Source organism: Triturus cristatus, chromosome 4_2 (assembly GCF_964204655.1).
Source record: "Triturus cristatus chromosome 4_2, aTriCri1.1, whole genome shotgun sequence".
NCBI lineage: Eukaryota > Metazoa > Chordata > Amphibia > Caudata > Salamandridae > Triturus > Triturus cristatus.
This window is the reverse complement of record NC_140586.1, coordinates 640288223-640313733: the sequence shown is the minus strand read 5'-3', so window position 1 is coordinate 640313733 and position 25511 is coordinate 640288223.

Genomic DNA, 25511 nt, shown 5'->3' with positions numbered 1-25511 from the left:
TATAGCAAATAAGATTCCTGAAATGCGGAATGTTGTTCAACCAAATATTTGTTGTATGATGTGCTTTAATGGTTCTCTATAGGTGGAAATGTTTATGAAGCAACACTTTGGATTGTTTGTTGACAATAGACTTCATTACTTTTCTTCTTCAGGAGCAACATGAGCTTCCTACTGAAATGTATAGTAGTGGAAAGACCGATGATGCTATTTTTAAAGGTCATAACAAAAAAACACGTACAAAGTATTCTGAGTATCAAGCCATGCAGATAAAATGACCTAGAACCTATTTTTTAACATTTAATTTTGAACTTTCAAGGACTGTAAAGGTGGTTGCATTTAACTTGTGGTGGGACAAGAAGAATTCTCATGATAGGATATTGGTACATATGATATGTATATAGGATTATCTATATACTATTAAGGTTATTGATAATAACCGTGATACATGAGGTAAACCCTATTGTATAGTAAGTTCTTTATCAGGATCAGGTGTATCGTAATGGATCAGAATAATTTATTTTAGAATATTTCTCCTACTTATCCTTTCAGAATTTAACATGAGAATGACTATTTTACACTATGAAGTAAAGCAACCCCTGTCAAGAAAGATTATTTTAATGCACATATGAAAGGAAAAAGAAATCAAACCATGTTTTATCATGTTAATAACAAGAGATAATATAGTCAATCTCATGTTACGTTCTGACAGGAACAGTTGGGGAAATACTTTAAAATAAATTATTCTGCCATTACGATGAAGTATGCATGCCGTCAATATATGAGTCAGGCCCTAAGTGAACTCCTTGTGTTTGCTCAGGCCCTAAGTGAATATTTGATTTGAAGTACTGGGCATACATCTTTCTTGTCTACATTAAAGTAATCTTTCTTGGCCATTATTGCTTTAAGTCATAGTTTAACATTCTTTTCACTTTTCAGGCTCTCCTTTTTGACGCCCCATGGCTAAGGGAACACAATGGCGGATCATTACTGATAAAATTGTTCTCATCAGACTTAAGTTGTGGGTGGGTGGTGAAGTTGTGGTAGTCCATTTTGTGTTTTTTTTGCTTCACAGAAACCTGCAAAGTCCATTTTTTCTAGGAAACAAAAAAAATTATCCTGTCACATAGAAAGGTTTCCCTTTGCACATGAGGAACATTTTGATTTTTCTTGCATCAGGAGAGAGGCCCAAGATGGTTGCAGTAAGGTGGTGCTGCCAATCATTGATCGCCAGTGAAGCGGGACACTACTCCACTGGCAGTCAATAGGCAGTTTCCCTATCTATAAATGGGGCAATGGAACTACAGGTTTGCCAACAATACCCTTCTAAGACGGGGTTCCCATTCCACCAAACTCAAAATAACAATGCATGCTCCACCAGCAGTTACCTGCAAAAAAATTTAAAAAATGTATTGTTCTTTTCTCTGTTCAAAGAGAGAATGAACAAAATATTTATTTACCCACAACATGCACCATAACCTCACCAGGATAGCTATTCAGCGCAATGAACCAAGTTCACATGGTCATCACTAATCAGTGCATGAGTGAATAATTTTATAAATTGTATACTTGCCCAATGGACTCCATGCATCAGAAATATATCTACATGCCCTCTAAAAAATCTACTTGTCCTATTTTTTGCCGAGCAATGAGGTGAAAAATAATGGCAGCATTATCATTTTATCAGAGCTATGATAAAAGCCTGTTTATGCCAAGGTTCATCTCAGATTAGGGTTTGATTTTAGCAAGGTTCTGATCATAGAACCTTCTAATGGTATTAGAATCCGAACATAGCACTGCTCCACTTAGCTCAAATCTTTGAATATTCAAAAGTTCTGCCTCTTCAGAGGCTCTGTTTTATGAATGAGCTCTATTTAGGATGGCCTGATGAGGACGGCAGGCTCTGAATATGCCAGCACATTCATTTTGCTGGAGCTCTGAATATAGCAGTGTTCAAGTTATATCACTGCTCCTTTTTTAGCTTCTGGAAAATTCTCTTTTGTTTTGCTACGAAAAATGTACTTTTAAGCATTTTCTCGATTTCACAAGATGTTCCTGAAAATAAACTCAGATTCTACTTGCAGCTCAATACCTGGGTTGCCAACGGAGGAAGAAAGAGATCACTGCCATTCTGCACATAGTTTTTATTTTGGGCAGGTCAGTTCATTTAACTGTGCAACAGTTCCCTTGTTTGTGAGCATATTCTATGTGTTATATTGATGACTAGACATTATCATTTTACAGATAGATTAGCTTGGCAGGTCCTGTCAGAATCAAATTGCAAGGCACTCGACAAGATGGCCGCCTCCCGGTGAGCTCCGGTGCATTCTCGCCCATTTTTACCGATTAACGACGATTTTCTGTCAGAATTGCTGCTAAAATGAGGTCGCTGAATTGATAAAGCCAGTACCTGTGGAGGGATGTGGTATTTCTCGTTTTTGACAGGCGAAAGTGGCGTTTTTCTTCTCCAAGCCTCTGCTTCCAGCTCTGCGTTCAGGTACAGCCAGGCTTGTTAGTCAGGGGGGCGGAATAATCTTTTAGGAAAGGGCCTGGCTTGGGCCTAGCCACTCCCACAACCCATTTTAGCTGCTGCACCAGCCATATTAAGGATTTCTTCACTGCTACCTTCATATTTCTCTCCAATCTTTCTATTTTTTACGAATTTCTCCTCCGCCAATTGAATCAAAAGTGGTAGAGTCATCAGAACCTTCATTATCCTTAATATTAGAAGAAATTCAAGCACTTCGTATTAACACAGATTCTATTGCATCAGAGATTAAAAATGTGCGAAAGGAAATAGCGAGTTTGTAAATGAAAATCTCTGACAATTCAATTAAAATACAGGATAATAAGGCTAAGCTAGAGACTTTGTTTTACCCCACTTGTAGCGAAATATCACCTATGTCTACGCAACTTTTACATATGGAAAATCGTAACAGACAATACAACCTACGCATTTTTAATTTGCCAGAGGATGTTGAGGGTACCAACTGCGGATTATGTTTGGAAAATCTGATTCCTGGCCTTCTACAAATTAAATTTCCACAAAAATGTGAGATTGATAAGGCCCACAGGATTCCTTCCCATCGCAGTCCTCAACACACTAAACCTCAACAAATGAAAATCAAAGTTCTCGTACATCACCACCTGGTTTTGATTCGAAAAGCAGCACGAGAAATCCCTTCTTTGATGGTCAATGGGAATAAAATATTTATTCATCAAGATTTTGCTAAGGAGACAGTTTCAATTCGCAAAGAATTCACTGCTTTTAGTCCTCAACTACGAAGTCTTGGTTTCAAATATGGTCTTTTTGATCCTTCAACAATGCGTATCTGGAAAGACAATCTTTCAAAATCTTATCATCGTCCTGATGAATTAAGACAGTTTTTGGATCAGCAATCACAGCACTCCATGGATACTCATGACTCTAATACTTGATTACAGCTAACTACGTATTTTCTGACAAATTAATGGTTTATTTTTACATAGGGCTCCAACGGTTCCAGTCATGCTTGTAAAGCGTGTGTGCGTTTCATTCTTGATATTTATGCCCTCTGTTTGTCGTTTTTTCCTTGTTTTAATTTTCTCCTGTCCTGTTACTAGTTCTGGAGCGACTATTTTCTCATACTCTTTCTCTATCTCTTCCTTTCCTCTTCTTGACTTCTTATTCTCTCTTTTTTCATTATGGCTAAAGTTCACAATATTAAAGTTGTCTCATTAAATGTTAAAGGATTACGTCATCCAGTTAAGCATACAACATTTTTAGATTATTTAGGTAGTTGTAAGGCAGATATTTGTTTTGTTCAAGAGACTCATATAGATGACAAAATCTTAAATTATATGAAGAAAAAGTGGGTGTATACTATTGTTTCTTCGTCTGCTAATGGAAAAAAAATGGTGTGGCTATTTTCTTTGCAAAAAAACTACATTGCCAGGTTATGAGTAAAACTTCGGATGCTGATGGGAGATATATAATAGTTAAAATTAAAGTTCATGATTCAGTCATATTTTTACTTAAGGTTTATGGCCCTACTGCGGATGACCGCAGTAGGGCCATAAATATTAATTCCCTCTGTAGTAATATTACTACCGAGGTTCTAAAGTTGGGTAAAGTTCCTTTAATTGTTGGAGGTGATTTTAATGTTATTGCCGACCCATTACTAGATAGACTATCTAGTATTAAATGTAACCCTCCTAATGTTTTTCATGCTTTTAAATCATTTATTCAAACCACCAAGTTAGTTGACATTTGGCAATTGCATTTCCCTACAGAAAAATGCTTTACACTCTTTTCCAACCCACATAATTCACATTCTAGGATTGATTATCTATTAATCTCCAAACAATTAATCCAATCTGTAATAACTCCTAAGATTGGTAATATTGATATTTCAGACCATGCCTTGATTTCTTTTGTTTTGAATTTAAATTCAACTTTTACAAAACAATCTAGATGGCGAATGTATACTGGAATTGTTCTTAATGAACATAATAAACCAAAACTCTTAAGTGCCATTCATGATTATTTTTTACTCAACCCTGAAGATTCCACTTCTATGGTCAATAGATGGGACGCTTTTAAAGCTTATATTAGGGGTGTAACTATTTCTATTATGGCCTACGAAAATAAAACATTTAATGTAAATATCAAAAATTTGTAAAAACAAATTGCGAAATTTGAGAGACTTTTTATTGCGTCCAATGATCTTCAGTACAGAGTCAAACTACAAAGGCTTCGAGATGAATTTAACTCAGTCCTTAGTAAAAGAGCTGGCATCCAAATCTCTAATTCTAAAGCTAAATTTCGTTTTAATGTCAACAGATCTGGGAAACTTTTAGCTAATTATCTACGCATAAAAAAAGATAAAACTCAAATAACTTCAATTCATGGCCCTAATGGCAAAATTACACTATTTCACAATGATATCGTTAAAGAGTTTTTAGATTTTTACTATAATCTATATAACAAGCCCGATTTCCATGATGTCTCTTTACTTGACTCTTTTTTAACTACATGTGATTTGCCCAAGATTTCACAATCAGATAAAATTGGACTGGACTTACCCATTACTACAGATGAAATTTTATCAGCCTTAAAGTCTCTTTAAAAAAATAAGTCTCCTGGTCCCGACGGTATCCCAGCTGAGTTTTATAAAGAATTTCAATCATAACTTTTGCCTTACTTATTTCAACTTTTTACCTTTTTTGGTTCTTCAGGAACTATCTCAGGTTCTTTTACTGATGCTTTAATTATTGTACTCCCCAAACCGGATTAATTAATCAGGACTGTAAATTATATGCTAAAATACTTGCTTCTTAGACTAGCCTCTGTATTGGATACTATTATACACCCAGATCAATCTGGTTTTATGAAGAATAGATACTCTACAAATAACACAAGAACCTTACTACATGTTATTGAACAAAATTCCACTTTAACTTCACCCTCAGGAATTCTAGCTTTGGATGCAGAGAAAGCTTTTGAAAAAATTAATTGGTAATTTTTATTTCAGACCTTGTTGTCATTTAATTATTTTAAAGGCACAAGACAAGGCTGCCCCCTTTCTCCGCTTTAATTTCTCATTGGTATTGAACCTTTCCTTACCTATATAAGAAAATGTGATAATATTAAAGGAATCACGATAAAGGATGTTACTCTCAAAACCTTTGCTTATGCTGATGATGTGCTTTTATTTATTAGTGATCATATATCCTCATTTACCTCCTTATTAGAAATTATTGCAAAATATTCCATAATTTCTGGATATAAACTTAATACTAATAAAACTGAATGTTTTCCCTTAAACATCTTTTGTACTCATGATATGTTACCTATGACTGATATTATTTGTCAAAAAGATAAATTAAAATATCTTGGTATTTTATTCTTGTCTTCTATTAAATCAACATTAATATTGAATAGTAATTTTATCTTAAATTATATTAAAGAAAAAACATCTAAATGGTCTTCACTTCATCTCTCATGGGGCCATATGTAGGTAGGGACACATTTACCACTTCATAAATACCGAATTTTACCGATTCGGTATTTATGAAGTGGTAAATGATATGTAGGTAATTGGTCGGTAAATATTACCGATTCGGAATAATTCGGTAATTACCGAATCGGTATTTACCGATTCGGTAATGAGGCATACCTTCCCATTGATGGGAAGGTATGCCTCATTACCGAATCGGTAAATACCGATTCGGTAATGGGGGGAACACATGCAAGGGTGGCAGGGTGTCACATTGACACCCTGTTGCACCCCTGAAACGGCCATGTGTGCACATGTGGCACACATACATGCCCGAAGGGCATGTATGTCTGCCACATTGCACACTTGTAGGCGCTATGAAATGCATTTCACCATCCATACTTTATTTACCACCAACTATTAGTTGGTGGTAAATACCGACTCCAAACATCACCCACACACTCCCCCTACATCTCATTTCTGTATTCGGAATTTACCGAATCGGTAAAATTACCGAATCGGTAATTTTACCGATTCGGTAAATTCCGAATACAGAAATTGTCCCCCTACATACCAAAAGCCAAAATACCGGTCGGTAACGGTATAATTACCGAAAATCGGCCGTTACCGACCGGTATTTGGCTTCCTACATGAGGCCCATGGTGTGGTAGAATAGACTCCATTAAAATGACTATTGCTCCTAAAATGTTTCATACCCTTGCTATGATTCCTACTCTTTTTTCATTAAAATTTTATAAAGATGTTGATAGACTTCTTTCCAAATTTCTTTGGAACACTAAGTCACCTCGTATTGGTTATAAAAAATTAAAAATACCCAAATGTAATGCAGGATTTGGCTTGCCTGACTTTTTTCTATATCGCAAAGCATTTATATTAAAACAAAGTTCCATATGGTTTAATCCTTCCTTTTTCAATAATCCTCCTACTTTGCTTCATATAGAGAAATCTATAGTAAATCCTTTTCCATTACCCACCTTGCTAACCATGTCTCATAAATTAAATTTTTTTCACCAATCTATTATTATTAAATCCACTAAACTAATTTTTAATGCCTTGGATTCAATTTTTCTATCTTCTATGTTCAATACTGAAGATGTGTCATTATGGCATAGTAATTTTATTAAATTGAATAGAAATGTTAATTTCTGGAATTCTTGGATTAATGCTGGTATTTTTTATCTTAAAGATGTCTATTCTAACAATGCTTTCATATCCTTTGAAGATTTACAAACAAAATTTAGTTTACCTCAATCTGATTTTATTAAATTTGAGTATTTATGTAATTCAATTTTAGACTCTTTCCCTCATGGTATTCCAGCTTATGTTAAAGCAGATTTAGTAGTATATATCCAAACTGTCTCCACGTCATCTCATGGTGTTTCTCTTTTAGATAAAAAATTATCAAGTTCTATAGGAAACAATTTAAATATAATCTCAGTATTTTGGAATAATGAACTCTCACTTTCTTTATCTAATGATACTTGGAAGATTATTTGGCTTAATAGTAGTTCAGACTGGCTACCTGTTTCGCTTTACCAAACAAATTCTTAGATTTTATTCAATTGTTTATGAACCCCAGTACGTTTATTTTGTGCTAACCTTCTTCAATCTGAAACATGTTGGCATTGTAAATTATATCCTGGATCATTACAGCATATGCTTTTTGATTGTCCTGTAATTTTTTAATTTTGGTCTGAAGTTTGGGATATTATAAAAAAGATATTGAATATCCATGATGTTGTTTCCTACAAACTTGTTGTTTCCTACAAACTGTTAATATGTAAATCTGTTGACCTTTTGCAAAATTTAACTGACATAGAAGGTAAACTTTTTCATTTTCTAATTTCTGCTGCTTTAAAATCCATTACTTTTTGCTGAAAGGATATTTTATCATTATCAGTTCATGCTTGGTGGTCATGGGTCATTTTTACAAGAAGAAGAGCTCAGTTATCCCTGAATGGGATTAATCATTACTCTACTTTTTTCACTCTTTTTGGTTACCTATTGATAGATATTTATCTTCATAATTGTATATTTATAATTGATACGTCTTTTCACCATCATTACATTACATTAATTGTATGTTAAAGTAGCTCTATTTATAATTGATGAAATAGTAATTATACATGGTTCCCCTCCCTCCTCCCTTTTTTTGTTTATTATCCCTTCTTTAATGAATATTTATACTTCTTTACCTAATGTAATTCAACTGTTGTCGTTGTAAAGTTTTCATTATGATTAGGTATTTTCGCTTAATAATATTTTTTCTCTATTGTCTGTTTTTGTTATTTATTATGAAAATTCAATAAAATATTTTGAACTAAAAAAATTGCAAGTTACTCCGTGAGTATTTAAGTTTAGGCTTACACATGCAGAAATTGATATTTCACTCAAAGGGATTTAATCTCTGTCTCTATCTGAAGATGTTCATGTGAGATTATCACTCACAGGGGTTAAAAGTAAGCGAGAAATGGTAGTTCCAGGGCTGTAATGCACCGAGAGTTTGTGTGTACCCACAAATTTACACGTTTAAGGGTATTATCCAACTGGTTTTCAACCCATTCACACCCTGGAAAAGGTTGTAATGTACTCCTTAGAGGGGCAGGAGTAAATCATTTGGGGGAAAGGGTATTTCTTCATGCTAAAATAGAATTCACAAACGTTTACCACGGGTAAGCCACGAAAACCGTAACTGTCACTGGCTTAAAGACCTAATTGTGGAAACTCTTGTGAATTCTTGAAAGTCATAAATCTGAACCAATGGAAGTTCACAGATCTGCCCACATTGGTTTATATTGAGTCTCTATTACTATAATTTCCTCTAATATTGACATGCATCAAACATGTTTAATAAAAGGATGTTTTAGAAAAATAATATTTTCAGTAACCATTATAAATTAAATTATAGTTTAGTTAGACTGTCTGTGAGCTTCATACATTTTTTCAAGTTGCAGAGCTGTTTAGGTACATTTTATTTTGAAAGAAAATAAATTGCACAAGAGTGCAACCTTTGACTGTTTTTCTATCCTTGCAGTCTCATTTTTTGGGTGCATTGTTAAGTTTCAAATTAAAATCACCCATCGTTCTTCCATTCCTCTGCAAGTGTTTGCATATAACGAAGGAGCATTTTAGGAGCATTAGAAATGGTCACACATTGTCAAGTTTTGCAAACGTACCCATTTTTATTTTGTAATAACCGTACAGCTAACTCGCTGTACATCGTTGTAGCGCGTGCTATAATTAAAGGTTTTGCATTAATGAACCATGTCTCCCATTTTGAACATCTTACACATATGGGTGTATTATCTTGCCTTCATGGCAGACAGTCCTCTTTTCCACAGCCTTCCTGTGGCACTGTAAACTCGTAAAGGTGTGCTGTATGGTTTAAACCTACTTACCTTCAAACTTCGAACAGGTAGGGTACCTTCCAACTTCGAACAGGTATAGTCAGCTAGACATGGTAGATTGACTGTTCACACGTACAAGCAGGAAGTACAACTTTGTACCATGCGAGGGTGGGGATGGAAATAGCTTAGAGACTGAGTTGCCCGATGTCCTATTACATCATGGAGATCTGGGTAATTCTATTGGTGAGCCACGAAATAACGTGGGGGAAGCAATAAGTCACCCTCTAACACATCCAGTGACCATGGTTAGTGAAAAAGGGAATGTCTCCACTCACACTACTATTTCGTACAATAGACCTCCGCCACTAAAAATACTGTCATGGAATGTGGCAGGCCTGGGAAACAAGTTTGAATGTCAGGAATGGTTTGAATATACTGATTCTAAAGATTTATGCCTGTTCCAGGAAACTTGGGAGAGGGAGGAACATTTGAGGCAGGGTTTTGCAGTATTCTCCATTCCCGCGAAATGGGGGGGCAGAGGGCGCCCATCGGGAGGCCTTGCAACCTGGGTCGCAGTCCACTTGGGATGTCAGGCCACGCGTCTCCCAGTGGCCTCAGAGGACATACTTGTGGTTCTGCTGGAATGGTCCATCTGCTGCAGATTAGCAGTGGTAAATGTATATTCAAGGCCGGTTACCATTTCGCAGGAGTCCTCCACCATTGACAAACTGTCGGATCTTCTTGGCGAACTCCCCAAGGGGATCCCATTTGTAGTGGGCGGGGATCTGAACTCACATTTTGAGCCCCTAGCTGGTCTCTTAGATGGGGCTTCCTTAGAGGAAGATGCAAGATGGCTAGTACCACCGACAGTATCTACATCGCCTAAAGCTTGGACCCCATTAGCACTCCAGATTACCGCCCTAACTCTGAAACATGGGATGAGGGCATGTAACGGGCGTGTTAAATCTGATATCCCGAGTAAACCCACGTTCAACCGGAAGGGAAGGGAGTCAAGATTAGACTATATTTTAGTGCAATTATCTTCGTGGTCGCATGTCATTGACTTTAGGGTAATAGATACAGAAGACAGCGATCATAACGCCCTGGAATTGGACTTTCTCCTTCCTGGTCGGGATCATGGGGAAGTAGAACCGCCTAAGACAAATCCGGGTCTAGCCCTTGAAAACAATAGGAGGAGAATTAAGTGGGAGAAATTAGTCGCAAGCACAGTTAAGCTCCCTCGGTTTTATAATAATCTCATTCCTATACTGGAAAAAATAGGCACTTTAAGTGATGAGCCCAGTTCAGGGGAGAAAAACAAACAAATTTGGTTGGCGCATGAAGAAGTCGTTAAGACTTTGACTGCAGATTTATTTAATAATGGACCAAGGAGGGGGGGTGGAAAGAACCAGTGCACATGGTATAATTGCAGCTTGCCGCAAGGCAAGGAGGGATCTCTTGTCGAGCATCAAGAATCGCAAAAGTAGACCTGAGATACAAGCCAGGAGACGTGAATATAAGAAGCAGGTTGTTAATGCCAAGATTGAGTGGGACCAGAATAAATGGGAAGAACTCACTAGCTCCCTAGCCACCATGGACTCCCGTAAGTTTTGGCGAATTGCTAATACAGGGTCCGAGGAACTTGTTCCGGCAATAGAACCAAACATTTCTTCCAAGATATGGCAGGAGCACTTCCAGTCTCTTTATACAGTGGAAGCAGGGGATGGAGGTTGTACAACCCTACCTGTATATAACTATCTGGAAGGGGATCCATTTACTGAAAAGGAGGTCCGGGCTGCTATAGCAGGCTTGTCAACTGGCAAGGCACCCGGGTTGGATGGTCTCCCGGGTGACCTTTTTAAACAGGAGCCAGATATATGGGCCCCTTATTTCCTGGTACTATTTAATGCAGTTCTGAAGGGTATGGAGGTGCCCTGTACTTGGCTGGGCGCAGAGGTGGTTCCGATTTTTAAGAAAGGCTCGCCTCTGCTCCCATCCAACTACAGGCCCATTAGCCTGATAGATGTGTCGCAAAAACTTTTTGGAAGGCTCATTCTAGATCGTCTCCAGAGCTGGATAGAGGAAACTGCCACCATGAGCTCATACCAGGCCGGGTTTAGAAAGGGGGTATCTACTACGGACCAAATTTTCCGCCTTAACCTTATTTATTGGAGGACGGCACTTATCGAGGGGGGCAGCTTGTACACGGTGTTCGTGGACTTGCGTGCCGCCTTCGATTTGGTGCCGAGATCCAAACTCTGGAGCGTCCTTGATGACCTGGGAGTCCCGCCTATTCTGATTAAATTACACCAGGATAACTTTGCGCGGGTCAGGTGTGGCAGGATGGGGAGTTTAACAGAAAGATTCCCCGTTGAAAGGGGGGTGAGGCAGGGATGCGTGCTTGCACCCACCCTGTTCTGCCTCTTTGTCAACGAGGTAATCGCCCACCTGACCAGGATAGAAGATATCGACGCTCCTAAACTGAATGGCAGCAGGGTGCCCGCCATAATGTTTGCAGATGACACCCTGCTGCTGTCTAAATCCCCCATGGGAATTCAACGGATAGTGGATGGGTTCTTGCAATTTTGCACCGAGAGGGGCCTCGAAATTAATGCCTCCAAGACAAAATATATGATTTTGAACCCTACCCCCTCAACACGTCCTAACCCCTTGTTAGGTACAGTGCGATTGGAGAGGGTTTCCACATTCGAATATTAGGGGGTAACCCTGAACGAGAAAATGACATGGGGGACACATATGATCAAGGCAAACATGAAACTATCACAGAAAGTGGGTGGTATCATTAGACTGGTGGGCAAATCTATATATCGTCCGCTGGGCCCCTTGATACAGATCTATAAATCTCAAGCTCGGGGCTCAGTTACATATGGGGGTGAACTATGGGGTCATACTCCTGTTAAAAACCTAACAAGCACAGAGAACAAATTTCTCAGGCAGTTGGTGGCTCTCCCCGTTGCTTCCTCTGAGATTGGACCTAGGCCTCAGGCCAATCTCCGAGGAACTTGGTTTAAAACCTTTAACCTTCTGGCAACGACTTTGGAGTAGCCAGGAACTTAGTGACTACAGAAGCGAGCTGCAGGACTTCCTAACCTTACCAAACATCAGTAACATCCCATGGTTAAGATATATAAAAAGATCATGTGAGAGTTTAGGTCTAGTGGATCTATGGACCGACCCTGTAAACTCAAGCAGGAGGACCCCTTGAAAGGTACTTTCACAACTCTACTACCAGTCAAAGCTGACCACTGCTTTAGACAGTATGCGGGTCGGTTCATTGTCTAATACATTCATACAATTGAAAGATTCTTACCTAATGGAAAGTGTTTTGGATGGTATGGCTCCTGTGATGGCAAGAAAGCTCTATTTGCAGTGGAGATATGGTTCTCTACCTCTGAGGGCCTTTACCAGCTCTTGGTCCCAGCCCCCAACAACAGAGCAATGCCCAGCCTGTGCATATCCACAGGAAAGTGATTTACATGTGGCCCTTTTTTGTAAAGCCTACCAAAGAGCGAGGAAGTATTGGCTCGTACCCATTCTTAAAAACATGGGATTCAGGAAATATTTGCCTGCGTTCAGAATTCTAAAAACCGATCTATCACCTCCGATTGTTTTTGCAGTGGCAAAGTAATTAATGGCTATGTGGCATGTTCGAATCCGCCTTTTAAAAGAGGGGGGGTTGTATAATGCCAAAAGATTTTAGAATACTTTTTCATGCTTTTAATGGTTGTATTATGAAATTTTCGAAAGCCATTGTTTACATGTAAATGCTAAAATAACGAAAATTTTACAATTTTAAAATTGCTATGTATTTATATCTTTGATGATCTAAATGATCGAAAATAAAGATTATTTGATTGATTAAACCTACTTATCCTATGGACAAAATTAACATGCCGACCTTTTGTCATTGACCCCAAAATAAATCTCCATGGAGTCGCGTGATAGTTTTTCTACACCCATATTTCAGACACCGTTGAGTGATGCAATATTTATATTTTTAGTGATGGGTCTATGTAACAATGCTCACATTTCCTTTAATTCCAGTCCTGGTACCCCGTTTATAAAGCACTCCACCTTCGGCAGGTGTGACGCAGCAGCATTCGTGGTTTGGCATTTCACTGGAATGCCCGCACAAATGTCTCCCCTCAGCTTTGCTCTTCACAGTCTAAGAGAAGTCAGAGTCATCAGAAATAAATGGAAGAAGATGAACAGGAAGATTCGCCATTGGGTAATAGGGGTCTTACCCGCGAGGTCTGCAAGACGTCCCTCCAGGTGTCTTCTGTAGATGTAATCTCCACACACGAAGATAACGGGCATGACGAGCGCCTTCCCACACATTTTCGTACTTTCTTCATTAGCATATATTACATCATCAGAGTCTGCAACCGGGAGAGAGGCTAAAACAATGTACGGAAGAAAGAACCTCATCTTGCTCGCAAACTATGCGAGGGGCAAGTTACAAGTGAGCTTTAGTCGTGTAACGGGAAACAAGTAAGCTCAGAATCAAATATGGGTAAAAAACAGAACTGCTCTCAATATATACCTTTTTTGCCTTCTGTGTTTGTTGTGCAGTGGACTGGGTGCTTCTAGTAATAAATTACAAGATTTAGCATTTCCTGGTGCACACTCGTCTACTAAAACACACACTCAAACACTACGTAAAAGAATCGGGCTCTCAGAAATGATGTAACCCACAATGCAGCAGAGGCGCAACTAGAGCCAAATTCCGGGATGGGGTGGGGTCTTTGGGGGAGGGTACTAAGAGAAAATTTCGGAGGGGGCTAACCCTTCAAGCAATAGGCAGAGTGGAGCTGTGCAATGCACACACTTCTGGTTGCTTTCATTTATTTGTTGTGCACATATCTTATGTCATACATATATCTTCTAGTTCCTAATTTCAAAAGACTACAAACTTGGAATATGTCCCTGCTTAGTTCACTGAAAAAGCAGAAGCATCAGAAGGCTTTTCAAGGCTTTTTCAGCGGTAGTAAGCTCATTTAAAGGCAATTTTGATTTAATTCAAGTCATATCAGATATAATGCAGCTCATTGTGTAATTGGCAGTAGCATATTCTGGGTGGAAATTCCTGCTGCATCGCGGTGGCACCTACTATACCCTAATTCCGCCGCAGCGCTGGGGGGTGCGGGGGGGCAGCGCGGTGGCGCTGTGCTCATGACGGAGCCGCTCCGTCATGAGCCACGGTTGAGCTGTGCTCATGACGGAACGGTTCCGTCATGACTCCGCCCAGTTGCGTTGTCCCCCCGCACAGGCGGGGAAACAGCGCCGCGTGGGCGGAGCGGCCGCCAACGGTCGTGGCATGACGGAACCGCTCCGTCATGAGCACACGGCAACCGTGGCTCATGACGGAGCGGTTCCGTCATGAGCGGGGAAGGGGTTAAAGATAAGAAATACCCAGCTAAATTCCCTGCTAGGGCACGTCTCCACTGGCAGGGTATATATAGTGAGGAGTTTCCATCTCCTCAGTCAAACACATTGTCACATTTTCTTGTGGCATACATGTGCATAGTGCGATACATTTTCATGAATCAATGCAGCTGTTAAACATCAACACAAAAGGCAAGCCAACAGGCTTCTGGGCGAACTGCAAATTGGAAGAGCAAAAGCCTACAATTACCTTGGGGTCTGGCTCTCAGAAAGGGCCAAATCAAATATACACTGAAAACATCTTAACTCCAAGGCCATCAGCGTCATTCACCTATTAAGACAACTGAGCCAGCATCTGCCAAGTCCATCAGCCTAGCTGGTATTTTCTGTCCTAAAAGCAAAATGGCTCCCGCCATCTGTTACGGTCATCTGGCTTTTCCTGGAGCACTGGACAAGTTCTTAAATATAACCCAAGCCAAGCATACAAATCTGTGCTGCTCATCCCACTGTCAGCAAGGAATTCAAGGCTGAGGCAGGAGCTCGGCCTCGAGAGCCCGGCGCTGCAATGCCAAGGGGGCCGGATATAGCTATACCTCAGGATCCTGAGGGCACCAGCAGACTCACTCCAATACCAGCTGAGGTCAGTTGTCGCGGTGGCTCAGCCTGGCACGCCAGCCTGGGCCAGGCCATAAACACCCTGAGGATAGAGGAAGCAAGTTTACAGCTACCAGAAATTAATTTTTCAGCCTGGAAGAAAGCAGTGAAGGAACAGGTTCTGGAAATATCGTTCAAACAAGACATCAACACTCTCAGCTCTAGTTCAATCATGGAGGCATTTGATAAATCATACATTTCGGGAGAAGCTCAACTGTTAAATGGTAGCGGCACCTTCGGTCGATAACCTTTCAAGTATTGCCCGGCGGTAATTGCCTCTTATACCATTCGATGATTAACCAAAAAAAAAGGATAGGCGCTGGAGACTGGAAGGCAAGAAACAAGGGTTTATTCTCTCCGGAGGAGAACACATCAGATCAGACAGCAAGGTATCGTCACGAGGTGCTCTACCCACATCTCTGAGGCCTGGCCTCTTATACACAGGTTTATTGCTTTATTACACGTGATACATTCTTGTTAAGACTTTGATGTACGGAAAGGCATCCTTGGAATCCCCACTTCAAGCTTGTTCCTACACATATCTACAGTGGAAGTCCCCACCCCACCCACAGTAAGAGATGGCTATCACACAGGTGGACATTCCGCCAATTCCCGGGGGTGTGTACGACTGGTCGGGTCTCAGGGGGTGGGGGCCTTGATCTACTGTAATCCCTTTGATGTGAGGTGTTTCCCTTACAGTGGGGGCAATAAACTGCATCCGCAGGGCTAGGTGATGGCCTGGGATTGGTTCGGACAATCGTGCGCAGAGGAAGGGGGTTATCAAAAGGACGTATGACCATGTATGGGATGAAAGGAAGTGTTGGTCAGCGCGGGATGTGGTTCCATGGCAGGGTCGCGCAGAAGGAGAGGGTTTATGGCCCATGTATGAGAGAGCGGGGGTGGCCAGCGCGCGGGGGGATGTTTGCAGCGCCAAGGGAACGCGCTGGTGATCGGCGAGGGGCAGAGGGGCCATGGTGCTTTCAAAATGGCCACTGCTTAAGTAAGCGTACGGGCCTGAGAGGGGACAAGGTGGCGCCGATTATGTTGACATCGCAAACCAGATTTTAACACAACCCTATCTACATGAGACATTAACGATACAAGTCCACAGAAACATTCTCTACGTGAGACTCAAAACTCTACACATCACAGATTTCAACCCAGCATGGGCACGCAAGGGGAAAACGATTGAGTGCAGGCTATGTTCCTTTTACAAAGCATCCTGGCTGCACCTCCTGTACTGTTGCCCCAAACTGAATAACGAGCATTGGCGCCTTCGTTGCCCGATACTTATGGCAAATGGAGTAAGGACCTGTAGAGAGGCTTTGGCCCTGTGCTTCGCTGTATCAACGACGAGACCTAGCAAGACTGGGGAAATTCACGCACGCAATCAGGATTGCCATAAATGAGGCGTTGCAAGGCGATACCACTTCTGCGACAGACTGACCATTCCTCGTTATTGGCATGCTACATTCTATAACATGTTGAAGTCAGTAGAATGGTCCAAGCCAGGCACTAAGAGGGTCCATCGTTTTATTCAAAATTTAAAGTTTAAATAACCAAACCAGGCTTTAAAGTCCCAGTATTTATTCGTTGTATCCGTTTTATTCAACATGTAATTACAAGTAACTTTGAGAACCTGCACAAATGAGCTAAGGGCCAAAGGCTGATTATAAGGACAAAGTTATTGAAGGGGAGGGGGCATCCCTTTTAATAATGTTTTCTATCTTTTTTTACTGTAACGATTTTAATTAATTGAACAGTCTACATTAATTAATTAATTCATTCAATGCAGCTGTGAAAAGATTTTGACAGACTCCTTCTGAGATATGTTAGGGGTTGTATCTTCTAGGGACAAACTGAGTTTTTGGGAGTGCCTTTAAACTATACCCTTCCCAAAGGAAAGGATGGCGTAAGAGGCTGCCTGCCGTGAGGAGCAAGGACTGGATCGGCTAAACCAATATATTTTGACTAATCGGTCCTTATATGTTATTTTGGCTTATTTTAAAACCCTAAAAGTGTACATAATAAATAGTAAAATAGTTGATAAAATAAAATCAGTAATTGTACAGTGCACAATTCGAATAGAACAATGTTAAAAAAAAAAAAATCCATAAGCTTATAAGGTTCTTCCTATTAGCAGAAAAGGGGAAATAAGAGAAAGTGCAAAGAGCATTTTTTAGGTAGTTGCTGGCATCGAAGAAGCCTATACATCATTTCTTGGGTCTTTCCTTACATTTTGCTAAAAACGAATTCTCCGCGTAAAAATATGAAGACAGCAAACACAATACACTCTTTTGTGTTGTATCTCAATATCCTACTCCCTTCCAAGTAATTAAAGTACCTCTGAGAGGCTGACCTGGTACATGCTGTCCACTAATTAAAGTGGGCCCCCTGCACCAGTGCAGACAACTCTTATGGTGATTTAAGAGGTTTCAGAAAAGCTTAGAAAACTATCCAAGTGGTAGCTTTGGAGAGCAGCCTTCAGGCTAAATTTTGAAGGAGTGTAAAGCAGCTTGTTTTACCAGAGTGTAATCTTTCTGTATAGATTAAATGACAAGAGAACCACACAATCGTTATAAAAACTATGTATTTATTATATAACACTAGCTAGTATGTTACAGTATCTCCTACACGGAGATAGATGCAAAGCACACAATTCTTAAGCAAATAAATGTCAGTAAATAGCAATAATACACAATGGGCCCCAGGGGGGACCAAATGATATACTAAGAAAGTGGTATAAGAACCATGACTTGAGTCAGGACAATGTCGAGAGGACATAGAATCGCTGGGACCCCAAGGAACCACCCAAGGTGAGTAGATAGGGACCTCATGGAGGACGGGTGCAGTGTGGGAACACGACCGTGTGCTCTGTACAACTCTATGTGAAAGTGGCAGTTGGAGTTTTAGAGATTAAGGACCCTTCCCAGTGGACTACGAAGAAACCCCATGGAAGACAGAAGGTTGGAAAGCCAGCCCACTCGTGGATACCGAAGTACCCAAGTTACCTAACCCATGGAAGCCGGGTGCATAGGTGTGAAGTGGCGTCGGAAACTGCAGTCGAACCCAATGGAGGATATCGAAGAAGAGCCGCTGCTGGAAGGGAGAAGAATGTCCGTTGGAATCCAAACGTGGATTCTTGTTGAGGTGTACCTGAAAGCAGAGAGGATAAAGTCTGGGTCACTTGAGTGACCAGGGGCTTGGTAGACAAATGCCCACTGATGTTGGGTGCTTCAGGAGAGTTGACGGTGCTCTTGACTCTGCAGCTGAGGGGACCAGGCAATGTTGAGGATGACCAGGAGCGAGCTGTCCCGCATTGACTGTTGAGCGCTGAGGGGTCGGTGTCCGGCGGGAGCACCAACAAGCCTTTGCAACAGCAACTCACCCAGGAGGTCAATAAAGTGTACGGTTCGGACCAGCAAGGTCCAGAAGACACACCATACATAGGGGAGTCAGGGCAAGCCTGGAGCAACCAGGGGAGTCCAAGAAAAGCAAAGTTGGCCCTAAAATGGACCCACAGGCCGGAGGCACAGGAGTCGCAAGTGGACCTCCAGCAGCTTCACAAAACAGCAAGCCACGGAGCATTCGGGGCGAGGTGGATGAAGATCTTTGTGGAGAAAGTTGACAGAGGTTGGGGCTACTCGGAGCCCAATGCACTTGCCAAGGAATTGCCAACAAGCATATGCACTTGCAAATACACGTGGTGCACAGAGGTTCAGGTATTGCATCCCCACGAGGGATACTGGCCTCAATTTTGGTGAGAAGGCAGCTCGGGCCACGAGGGATGTAGAAACCTACCTCCTGTGTTGCTGGACCCTTCGAAGTCTGTAGAAGCTTGGAATCAGTAGATCGGTCAGCAGTGTTGCGGTGCCTGCGAATGCAGGAAAGTGACTCCTTCACCCCAAGGGAAATTATCTTCAGTTGTCTTTGATGCTCCACAAGTCATGCACGGATCCTGTATGGTGCACAGGCACAGATAATGCAGTAGACTGAGAGGGAGATGAAGTCAGGCCCAAACGAAGTCCAGCGAACTCCAAAGTGTGCAGACAGTCAAAGAGCAGTTGTTTCAGGTCACAATCTTATCCATGATGAATCTAAGGTCCCTACCGCCTGGTAAAGCCTTAAGTACCCGCGGGAGAGGACTGGAAACGTTCAAGGGAACCTCCCAGGGAAGGGTCTGGACAAGGGGGAAGTTACTCCCATGTCCTTTGTCCAGTTGTGCGCCAGAGCGGGAGCCAACAGCTCCCAGGACTGGTTTAAACTGGACTATGTGGAGGGACACCAAATGTGCCCCTCATGCAGACTTTCAGTCACTCGCAAGCGCACCCACCCAGCCCTAATACACTAAACCCTGTCTGGGAGGTGGTCACACCTCTCTGTGACAGGATGCCTATTGTTCTGCCTTCCCCTGCTTGAGTTTAGTTCAACAGCAGGAGGGCAGAAATGTGTCTCTGGGATGTATGACGTTACAACGCACACTTTTACAACGCATGCACTTACAACGCATTTTTTACAACGCATAATCCATTACAACGCATGACATTACAACGCAGGACACTACAACGCATTTTTAAAAAATACCTTTACAACGCATTACCATTACAACGCATACTAACTTTACAACGCATACCATTACAACGCATAATATTAAATTACATTTAAGGTAAGTAATAGATAGTATAGGGGTAAAAATTACTATTCTAACTCCAGGGGGTGCAACAGTAGGGTAAGTGTTGGATAGTGAAGGGGTAAAAATTACTATTCTAACTCCAGGGGGTGCAACAGTAGGGTAAGTGTTGGATAGTATAGGGGTAAAAATTACTATTCTAACTCCAGGGGGTGCAACAGTAGGGTAAGTGTTGGATAGTGTAGGGGTAAAAATTACTATTCTAACTCCAGGGGGTGCATCAGTAGGGTAAGTGTTGGATAGTATAGGGGTAAAAATTAATATTCTAACTCCAGGGGGTGCATCAGTAGGGTAAGTGTTGGATAGTATAGGGGTAAAAATTACTATTCTAACTCCAGGGGGTGCATCAGTAGGGTAAGTGTTGGATAGTATAGGGGTAAAAATTACTATTCTAACTCCAGGGGGTGCATCAGTAGGGTAAGTGTTGGATAGTATAGGGGTAAAAATTACTATTCTAACTCCAGGGGGTGCATCAGTAGGGTAAGTGTTGGATAGTATAGGGGTAAAAATTACTATTCTAACTCCAGGGGGTGCATCAGTAGGGTAAGTGTTGGATAGTATAGGGGTAAAAATTACTATTCTAACTCCAGGGGGTGCATCAGTAGGGTAAGTGTTGGATAGTATAGGGGTAAAAATTACTATTCTGACTCCAGGGGGTGCAACAGTAGGGTAAATGTTGGATAGTGTAGGGGTAAAAATTACTATTCTAACTCCAGGGGGTGCAACAGTAGGGTAAGTGTTGGATAGTGTAGGGGTAAAAATTACTATTCTAACTCCAGGGGGTGCAACAGTAGGGTAAGTGTTGGATAGTGTAGGGGTAAAAATTACTATTCTAACTCCAGGGGGTGCAACAGTAGGGTAAGTGTTGGATAGTGTCGGGGTAAAAATTACTATTCTAACTCCAGGGGGTGCATCAGTAGGGTAAGTGTTGGATAGTATAGTGTAATATTATGCGTTGTAATGGTATGCGTTGTAATGGTAGTATGCGTTGTAATGGAATGCGTTGTAAAGGTAGTTTTTAAAAATGCGTTGTAGTGTCATGCGTTGTAATGTCATGCGTTGTAATGGATTATGCGTTGTAAAAAATGCGTTGTAATGGTAGTGCGTTGTAAAAGTTGCGTTGTAAAGGTTGTTCCCCGTGTCTCTGGTCGGCAGCAACCATTTTGTGATGTCTGGAGTTAGAAGTCTGGTAACGGTAACACAAGGGACCCCACGAAGCTCGCTTCTGAGGTGGAATCATACCTCCCACACCGGTTAGTGGTGTGGGGGTATGATTCCAACATGTTTGGCACCAAACCCGATAGGGTTTGTTTCAGCCATTTTAGAGTTGGTCATCAGGCGGTCGGGTAATGCCCCTCTATAAATGGTATATGGCAGCTTCACTGACAACCCAGGAGAATGGATTCCGTAGCCTGCAGGGGTGTCCAGCTCATGCAGGGGCACCATCTCACTTAGAATCAAGCACCCTGCCTTCAGGATTGTAAAGGCCTGCTATAGGGGTGACCTATAGGTTTTAATTGCAGTGAACCTTGCATGCACCAACTTACACAGGCTGCAATGGCAGACCTGTAGTTCCATTTTGCATGGCCTCTCACGGGTGGCATAATACATGCTTCAGTCCATGGTAGGCCTCTGGTGTACCGATGCCCTGGGTACATGTGTGCCATATACTAGGGACTGATAAGGGTACCCCAGTATCCACTCTGGAGTGTGCCTAAGTACATAACATAACAGGTTAGGGCAAAAGCAGATAGACTGGAGTCCTGATTAGCAGGATCCAAGTCAGACTAGTCAAAATCAGTGTTACATCAAGTAAAAAGTGGGGGTAACCATAAGAAGCAGATCCTACTCCCCCCAAATGTAAGGAGATGACACTAACCTTGCCCAGTTTAGTCTTCATTTTCTACGTGGAAATATCTGGAGAGTCAATCTGCATTTGGAATGGTAACTCCCACGTCTATGTTCCACTGTATATTTTATAGTCCATTCCCTGTAAGGAAATGGACCACCTCAAAAGTTTGGGGTTTTCACCCTTCATCTGTTTTATCCATAAGAGGGGCGTATGGTCTGTCTAAAGAATGAAGCGAGTGCCAAACAAGTATGGCCTCAACTTCTTCAGGGCCCAGACCACAGCAAAGGCTCCTCTCTCTATAGCTGACCAACATTTCTCTCTGGGGGTCAACCTTCTGCTAATAAAAGCTACTGGTTGATCCTGGCCCTCTGCATTTAGTTGTGACAACACAGCCCCTACCCCCAACTCAGATGCATCTGTTTGGACAATAAATTGCTTGGAGTAGTCAGGAATCTGCAGAATGGGAGCAGTGCACATAGCCTGCTTGAGATCATCAAAAGCCTTCTGACAGCTAACAGTCCACTGAACTTTCTTGTGCATTTTCTTAGAGGTGAGATCATTCAAGGGAGTCACTATAGACCCATATCCTTTTACAAATCTCCTGCAGTACTCAGTCAGGCCCAAACAAGCTCTGATCTGAGTCTGGGTAGTTGGAGCAACCCAGTCCATTATGGTCTGGATTTGGCTCTGTAATGCTTGAACCTGGCCTCCACCCACAAGGTGGCCCAGGTACACAACCTTGCTCTGCCCTATCTGGCACTTAGTAGCCTTGATAGTGAGCCTGCTTTCTGCAGAGCCTTCAAACCATTCTTCAGATGAACCAGGTGATCCTCCCAGGTGGAGCTAAAGACAGGTATATCATCAAGATATGCTGCACTATAGGCTTCCAGACCTGTGAGAACTTTATTCAACAGCCTTTGGAATGTGGCATTCTTCAAACCAAAGGGCATTACAATAAATTGATCTTTAGTAGACATACTAAGTGTGGTGTGGTGTTGTACCTACCTAACCTAGTGGGAGCTAAACTCTCTTAGGTAGGAGAAAGGGTGTGCTTGACCCTTAACTACCCAACCCCAAGTTCAGTAGAACTTACTTATTCTAAGCTTGTATTATATGTGCCTAGTACTTAGTGGTTTTTCAGTTAATCAATACAAATATTTATCTGGTAAAACAACGAAGGCTTGAATCTCACAACTGCCACCAATTTGAGAGGCTGTCCTGGTATATGCTGTCCACACTAATTAACCCCTTGTGTGCCACGCCCTTTCCCCGCCCTGTGCCGGCCGTTACATTAGCGGGCGGGGTTTATGACGAGCTGGACTCGTCATGGGCACAGCGCAACCGCGGCCCATGACGAGTCCAGCTCGTCATGGGCACACAAGGGGTTAAAGTGGGCACCCTGCACTGGTCCAGACAACCCTTATGGTGATTTAAGAGGTCTCAGACAACCTTAGAAAGCTATCCAAGTGGTAGCTGTGGAGAGGAGCCTTCAGGCTAAGTCTTGAAGGAGTGTAAAGCAGCTTGTTTTTACCAGAATGTGATCTTATCATATAGATTGAATGAAAAGAGAACCACACATTAGTTATAAAAAATATGTATTTATTATATAACACTATCTAGTACAGTACAGTATCTCCATTACAGAGATGGACACAAAGCACACAATTCTTAAGCAAAAAATGACAGTAAATAGCATTAATTCACAGTGGGCCCCGGGGGGGGGGGACCAAACCATATACTAAGAAAGTGGTATAAGAACCACGACTTGAGTCAGGACGATGTCGAGAGAATGTAGAATCACTGGAACCCCAAGGAACAACCCAAGGTGAGTGGATAGGGACCCCACAGAGGACAGGTGCAGTGTGGAAACATGACCGTGTGCTCCGTACAACTCTATGTGAAAGTCGCGGTTGGAGTTTTAGAGATTAAGTGCCCTTCCCAGTGGACTACGAAGAAACCCCATGGAAGACAGACTGTTGGAGAGTCACCCCACCCATGGATACCAAAGTACCCAAGTTACCTAACCCAGGGAAGCCAGGTGCATAGGTGTGAAGCCAGGTGCATAGGTGTGAAGTGGCGTCGGGACCCCACAGAGGACAGGTGCAGTGTGGGAACATGACCGTGTGCTCCGTACAACTCTATGTGAAAGTCGCGGTTGGAGTTTTAGAGATTAAGTGCCCTTCCCAGTGGACTACGAAGAAACCCCATGGAAGACAGACTGTTGGAGAGCCACCCCACCCATGGATACCAAAGTACCCAAGTTACCTAACCCAGGGAAGCCAGGTGCATAGGTGTGAAGTGGCGTCGGAAACCGCTGTTGAACCCAATGGAGGACTTCAAAGAAGCTGCTGGAGGTAGAAGAATGTCCATTGGAATCCAAACATTGATTCTTGTTGAGGAGTACCTGAAAGCAGAGGGGACAGAGTCTGGGTCACTTGAGAGTGACCAGTGGCTCGGTAGAGGAACGTCCACCGATATCGGGTGCTTCAGGAGAGTTGACAGTGCTCTTGACTATGCCGCTGCGGGGATCATGCAGCATTGAGGACAACCAGGAGCTGGATGCGAGCTGTCGCACGAAGGATGTCGAGTGCTGAGGGGTGGGTGTCCGGCGGGAGCACCAACAAGCCTTGGCAACAGCAACCTGCGCAGGTCAAGAAAGTGTACGGTTGAGACCAGCAAGGTCTAGTAGACTCAACACACACAGGGGAGTCAGGGCAAGCCGGAGCAACCAGGGGAGCCCAAGAAAAGCAAAGTTGACCCTCAAATGAACGCACAGGCCGGAAGCACAGTATACGCAAGAGGACCTAGAGCAGCTTCACAAAACAGCAAGCCACGGAGCACTCGGTGCGAGGTGGATGAAGATCTTTGTGAAAAAAGTCGCCAGGGGTTGGGGCTACTCGGAGCCCAATGCACTTGTCAAGGAATTGCCAACAAGCACATGCACTTGCAAATACATGCGGTGCACAGGGGTTCAGGTATCGCGGCCCCCATGAGGAATACTGGCCTCAAACGTGGTGAGAGGGCAGCTCAGGCCATGAGGGATGTAGAAACCCACCTCTTGTGTTGCTGGACCCTTCAGAGTCAGTAGTAGCTTGGGATCAGCAGACCGGTCAGCAGTGTTGCGGTGCCAGCAAATGCAGGGGAGTGACTCCTTCACTCCAAGGGAGATTACCTTAAGTTGTCTTTGATGCACGACAGGTCCTGCATGGATCCTGTATGGTGCACAAGCACAGACGATGCAGCAGACTGAGAGGGAGATGGAGTCAGGCCCAAACGAAGTCCAGCAAAGTCCAAAGTGCCCAGACAGACAAAGTGCAGTGGTTTCAGGTCAGAATCTTGTCCACGAGGAATCTAAGGTCCAACAGCCAGGTAAGCCCTTAAGTACCCACGGGAGAGGGTTGGAAAGATTCAGGGGACCCTCCCAGGGGAAGGTCTGGACAGGGGGGAGGTTACTCCCATGTCCTTTGTTCAGTTTCATGCCAGAGCGGGAGCCACCGGCTCCCAGCAGTGGTTTGAACTGGACAATGCACCGGGACACCATATGTGACCCTCATTCAGACTTTCAG